This window comes from Artibeus jamaicensis, unplaced genomic scaffold (assembly GCF_021234435.1).
Source record: "Artibeus jamaicensis isolate MK-2021 breed Jamaican fruit bat unplaced genomic scaffold, CSHL_Jam_final contig_3152, whole genome shotgun sequence".
Lineage (NCBI taxonomy): Eukaryota > Metazoa > Chordata > Mammalia > Chiroptera > Phyllostomidae > Artibeus > Artibeus jamaicensis.
The window spans coordinates 5,799,390-5,805,811 of NW_026521729.1; the positions used below are offsets into that span (position 1 = coordinate 5,799,390).

At 46.7% G+C, this 6,422-nt stretch overlaps 1 protein-coding gene across 6 annotated transcripts in view; it reads right to left on the reverse strand.

Moving 5' to 3' along the window:
- Window positions 1–6,085, reverse strand: part of CYLD (CYLD lysine 63 deubiquitinase) — a 30,765-nt gene extending 24,680 nt beyond the window's left edge. For 3 of the 6 annotated variants that reach the window (XM_037141580.2, XM_037141578.2, XM_037141574.2), the window contains exons 1-2: window positions 6,023–6,085; window positions 5,308–5,386 (exon numbers count right to left, since the gene is read on the reverse strand). The gene's annotated coding sequence lies outside the window, so the exon portion shown is untranslated. The other 3 variants (XM_037141575.2, XM_037141576.2, XM_037141577.2) reach the window with 3 other exon arrangements.
- Between the last annotated feature and the right edge of the window lie 337 nt (window positions 6,086–6,422).

Below are 6,422 nucleotides of genomic sequence, written 5' to 3' on the forward strand. Positions count from 1 at the left end.
GAGATCGATTGTGAAGTATCTTCAGGGACAATATGATAATGTTGTTTTCAAGGCAATGAAGTCCTGTCCAATCAAATTCTAAGTAAAAGATAACTTTATGTACATATTTTTAAACTTTAGAAAATAACATTTTAAATACATCCTGCCTGACTTAAAAGAATAAGCTGATGTATTTGGACAGAAACCACATAAATCAAAAAGGCTATTGATTCTGTATGTACACCTCGTTTAAATAAAAAGTTATCCATTGTAACTATTATCTTAAACACCTTTCATCAATAAAATACCATAAAATCATATGCTGAACCACCATTCATTTATCTATGTGCCATATTTTCATAATGGAACCTTTTTTATTTCATTTCCTTAATCGTCTTGTACATTTCATCCTTAGGTGAATGTTAGTCATATTAATTATAGCTGTCATTTAATTTCTCACAATCGCAAATATCAGATGTGGTAAATCTGATTATATTAAAGACATCTGAAAAGATAAATTCTGTAGCTATCAAAACTTAACAAGGAAATATAGCCATATAGTATCAAATATAAAATTTTTTAGACCACAATTTCAACTCTATATACTGGCAAGGAATATACAAACAATTACTTTCAGTTTCAAATTGTCATTGAGAGTTTTTTTAGCATACTCCCATCTTTCACAGTTAAAATGGCCTCCTTGACCCTACTTTGACAATCACAAACTGTACAATTTCATTTATTTGAATTAAGACTTTAGTTCATTATGTTAGTTATCTCATTGAAAATAACAGTTCCTAGCTACCCTCTGTACCCACACGAATGTGGCTATTTGGTTTCCGAACACGGTTTTCACCCCGCCCTTCTCCGAGGGGCATTCACTTCCATCATTCCAGGTAACGGCAGCAGCTGATAGAACACCGTCCTACTGACTGGCTTTGTCCTTGGGATGAAAAAGTAAACACTCCAAAAACTAAAGAGCCGAATGTTTTGTTTCATCACTTAATGATGAAATGATCTGGCCCATCTATACCCAGGACATTTCTTTTAGAATGTGTTGTAAGATGATGAGGATTTCTAAGGCGAGGAGTGTTCACAAACCCGTCCGTGCGCAGGCCAGCATGTGACACGCAGACCACCCAGGCAGGGCGGAGTCTGCCCCCGTCCAGAGCAACCTCAGACCAGCATCAACCTCAAACCAGCGCGGTCTGGGCAGCAGGAAGGAGACAGAGCAGAGCCGGCATCCAGCGCTTCTCTCCTTTTTCTTTCCCTTTTTTTCCACGGTGTTTGTCTTCAGTCCACTAGAGGGCACTGTCTACTTCAGCAGGAATAGAGCCCGCGTATATGTGCCACTTACATAAGACACCTGTGGCCACCCGGATCTGGGCACACGCAAACCAAACCGCTGAGAGGGTGACCCAAACAGCCACCGAGCCCCAAATCTGCCTCTCCTCCTTTAAAGTACCAGCATGAACTGCTTGTTACTTCTGTCTACAATTCTTAAATGTTTCATCAAGGAAATCACACTATTTTTCCTGACCATCGAATTATCCTGATGAACAAAAATGATTCCCTGTGGCTCTCAAGAGGCAGAGATGCCCGTCCCTCTGCTGCAAGGCTCCCGCTGGTGCCCAGGGCTCCCGGGCCCGCCGCCTGTGAGAGGCAGCCTCTTTGTCCCTCGCCATCATCGGCCACTTCCTGTGGCTTCCTGCACAAGGCATCGGGCCTCCTTTACCACTGGCTGCTTTCCAACTGGCTGCCTCTAGTCACTTCTGAGAAGCCAGGTGATGAAAGGTGTCTGGTGCTTAAACAGACAAGCAAAACCACCCTGCACGGGAGTTTCGGGCCTCCAGCATATCAGCTCCCCGCACTGGAGTGCGCCTGACCATACGCACAGGAATCTGCAAGGGGCCCCTCCTGGGAGGGATCCCTGGATGAGATAGCGCAGGAATTCGGTCGCTCCCAGGAGGCTGAGGTGGTCAAAAAGCAATTTCTAAAAAAAAGTGAGTGGTTGTTTTGTTCTTTTTAAAATGTATTAAAATATATGGGGCCAAACAAGTTGTTTTTAAATATAGCGATTTAGTTTTAAAGAGAAATTATTTTTTAATTTCTGAAAGTCATACCTTCAAATAGTAAAATGAAAAACTTCTTTGAGTTGCAATAATTATCACATGCCAACAATACCTACTCTGTTGTTCTCTGGCCTAACAATTCATGGCCATCTCAAATAAAACCATTGGTGCCAATGAACTGTTACCAAGACAAAATTAAATTACTATGTGACTGCATTAGGACACTACGCTTGAAATAAATTTGATTACAAAAGTGTTTTCTGAAATCACTTTAAGAGACAGTCCCCAGTAAAACCGGGTATAACTGCTTCGGGTTATAAAAAAGGCTGAGGCCATCTAACAACAGTTACCGGGAAGCATGTTTTGCAGTGAACTCGGCAGGAGCCGTTCCCCAACTTGCATTAGCACCAGGGGCGTCAGCTTGGACTCAGCAACAGGATGGGTCACTTTGTTAGAAAATCAGAACGGCCAAAGCTAAAGCTATAAAATACTTCAAAAGCATTATCCAAAAATGAAAAGGATGCGGTCATTCCCCTTTTAGAAAGAATACATTAAGAAAGAATAGGTTCGAAACGACCACATTAAAAATGGATTATCTGCTTCGCAACTGATAATGAGAGCTTGCTGAATGGGGAACTTTATAGCTCTGGTCTAGAGTTACACAAGATGAAACACTGAATGACCTTTAATATCTCAATCTAACAGCATTACCGCAGAAACATGCTAATGAAAAGACTTTCTGTCCCTTTAGAAAGAATATAATGCTGACATTCTTCTTTCCTGGGATATCCAGAACGGTTCGAGTAAGTCTTAAGAAACCCAAGCAGTAAAAACTGAGTCAAGACTGCGTGGAAAAGATTTAAATCTCGTTAGCAATGAGTTTCTTTACTGCTCCAGAAGGCTTGTCAGTTTGGTTAGCGTTTTTCAGCACTCAGCACGGTGTCAGATGCTGAGAAATACAGCCTATGAGATATGGCGGCCTGCATCGTGTTCTCCTCCTACCTTTCAGGCCTCATTGTTTAACAACTGTCTCCGATAGCGCACTTCACTTTGCGAATTAATATATCACTAATGATTCATCTAAATAACATCATACTTATTTCAGGCAGGAAAACTGAGCGATCCTGAATACCCTGAGAATGACTGGAAGTACTAAATGAAGATTACCAAGGAATCGGAAGAGAAAAGAGTAGTTAACCCTAAAACTGTCCTGAGGAGAAGGCCTTTCTTTTGACAACATTCAAGATGAGAAATGGGTCAGGGTCACAGAGATTGGAAAATCTACGTGGTTATCTGAGCTCGCCCAGAGTCTGAATTCGGCGTAAAGGAGAACTCAGTTGTGTTGAAACCAAGTCACTGAACGCATACGAGGCCTGGGAAACACAAATATTTATCAGTTTCCTTTTGATGCATTAAAGAGATGATGAAGAAGTTTTATAGAAACATCGTGAAGGTCAGACTGCCCCCTTCTGAAAGACAACGTGCCCGCCAACACTATAGTTGACCCCTGGTGGCTACCTGACACTCACAATGACTAACTTGCCCAGAAGGCACAGCCGCTTCGATTCCCAAGTCATCATGTTATATTTATTCCAAGAACTTCATTAAAGAAAACACAGCAGATCTAATTTCAGAACAGTCTGCACCTCCTGAGACATCTGGATTTGACCTTGGACCCCGACAAGGCTCTCTAAATCAGAATACAAATCACAATACTAAAATACTGCCCCCAAGATAAATGGTGAAGAGGCAGGAAGGTCAGTGTGAATACAAAGAAAAGAAGACAATGGGACTTATTCCAAAAGCTTCTGGAGAGCTGGAATAATTACCACTTTAAGAAAGAACTTCTCTCGTTAATAGAACAAGTTATATTCCTCAACAGCTAAAGAAGAGAAATACAGAGATTCGATGATGAGAACAAGAGACACTCGGCTTTAGTTTTCCTCATGGATTCACTTGTGCCCCAAGCAGGCAGGTCTTCAGTCCCTGAAACCAGCGGGATTTATCAGGGTAAAAAAATAAAGGGCCTGGCTCCCTCACCAGACTCTGAATCCCCACACCGGGGCCTGACCATCTGCAGCATTCGGGACTCAGGAAATGAATGAGCGACTTGGTGAATTCAAGTGATAACAGTGCGAGCCACAGTTCCATTTCCCCATATTCACTGCTTAAGTGATTAAAGCTTCTTCCAGGTGAAAAGCAAAAAGAGAGAGAGAGAGAGAGAGAGGAAGACTTCAGGGTTGGGAGTATTTTCATGCTCTTTACCTAATTCTCTGGAAAGTAATCCTTCTAATTCAGAATGATGCCATGGTCAATTTTTACACGTCATCATCGTTCCATTTATACAAAAGAAGTAAGAACTATTTCAATTATGAAAACAACTTGCGTGAGGTTCATTTGCAACTGGCTTCTGAGATTCTCGCACCCTGCCTGCTGCCCATAAATTCTGTACAACCACTGAAAAGACCTCGACAAGTTTAAAATCTTAGAGTGACAGAATACTAACAGTCTGATGATAATTACTCCTTTCTCTCATCTTGTACTAAAGGCGCCCTCTGATGAAACAAAATCACAACCCAGGCAGGGCAGACCACATTGCTGCTGAATGTTTGATGTTTTATGTAACAGGCCCTGGCCTTACCAGCGCTTCGTGAAACTCACCACCCAAAGGCAGGCTTCTTCACAAGAACACTGGGAACGTGTGTAGCCGAACATCAGAAAATGTTCTGGGTGTTAAAAACATTCACAGCATGTAAACTTCCACAAGACAGCAGATCATTTTCTCCTAATACTGTTCTAGTTCAAGTCCACCCACCACCCAGTGGGGAACTGGCAGCTACATGCTTAGGGCCATTCAGTCTATTTGGGACATGAGGGGGTGTGCAGAAAACCAAAACTTGAATGAACACCCTCTCTCAAGGCCTGGATTTTCCTCCTGGAGTCAGTGGCTACAAAGGGTAAAATCGTATTAAGATCCCTATTAGCCCCAATTCAAAGGCAAGGCAGGGCAAGAGCCTCGGCTAAGGGCACAACTTTCCAGGGAGCCCGGGAGCGGAGGGGGCAGGGGTGATGGCGGCTGGCAGACTGCCGGGCTCGGTGGCTGGAAGATGACAACCACTCTAAAACACGCAAACGCCAGGGGTGGAATAGAAAAGATGCCAAGGGTGTGAATAACCGGGCAGCTGAGCCAGCTGAACTCGGCAGATGGTTAATACAATCACGAAGAAAAGCAAAAGGAAGAAAAAGGAAAGTATACCTTGCTTCAGCGGAGCGCACCTTACCACTAAAGAACTCCGGGTTGCGTCAAAACCATCCTCACTCAAGAGAGGGGGAAACTGAAAGAAAAAGCAGAACGCGCCATTAAGGAGGCCTGAACCTTGACTGCTCTTCCTGGGCGGAAGCCAACAGCGATGGATCGATACGCCCCAGCGCAAACAGGTGAGATGTTACAGCCTGGGGCTCCCGATACCAACCCGGGTGGTCAGAAGCTGGCCACCGGCCCATGCCTCAGTTTCCCCATTTGTAAATACAGGGCCGAAGGGCAAGGGGGTTTCCTGCGCTGCTCCCATCCGAAATCCTGTCTTCTCCAGAGGTCCTGGCAGCGGCGACCAAGCTCCCACCACTCGGGAGCCGGCTCGGGAACGCCTGGGGGTGGGGTGAGGGGGGCGGGGAAGACCGGGCGAGGGGAAGCCCGGGCTGACGTCAGTGGGCTCAGCATCCCGTGCACTTGATCGGCTCGGGGCCGAGGCAACTAACGGGCAGACACAGAGGGCCCCACGGCCACAGCGGTGGCTGGAGGCGCCCTGAGGCCGGGGAGGGGCGCCCGAGGTAGTCGGTCGCTTGCCGCTCGCCGGTTCGCTCGCCTGCTCTCTCACTCACCTCGGGCGGCGGGGCGTCTTCCCTTCCCCTGCCCCGTTAGCCTGCGTCCCCGACCACCGCCAGCTCCCCAAGCCCACCGCCCTGGTATTTACCTTCGACTCGCAGCCCACGCGCAGCCAAACCTGCTACCTGGGCCCGCCCCCACCTGCCCCGCCTCCGAACCGCACGAAGGGGAGGGAGAGAGCGGGGGCGGAGGGGCAACCGCCGCGGTAGCCAATCACAGCCAGAGTTGCGTTCTTGCGCACTCTCTGATTGGGTCACCCGGTGACAGACCTTCCTCCAATGGCTGCCTGCCCAGAGAGGACTGTAGGGACTTTCCGCTCTGTCAAGCTCGGTGGAGCCAAAGGGAAAGCCGAGGGGAGCGGGGGAAGCAGGGGGAAGATGGGGGCGGGGAGCTCTGGTGATTGGGCGGAAGACTGGGTGCCGCATCGCCATTGGCTGGCACCAGAGTCGGGGCGGGGCACGGTGCTTCCGTCGCTCCACCTCCCATGC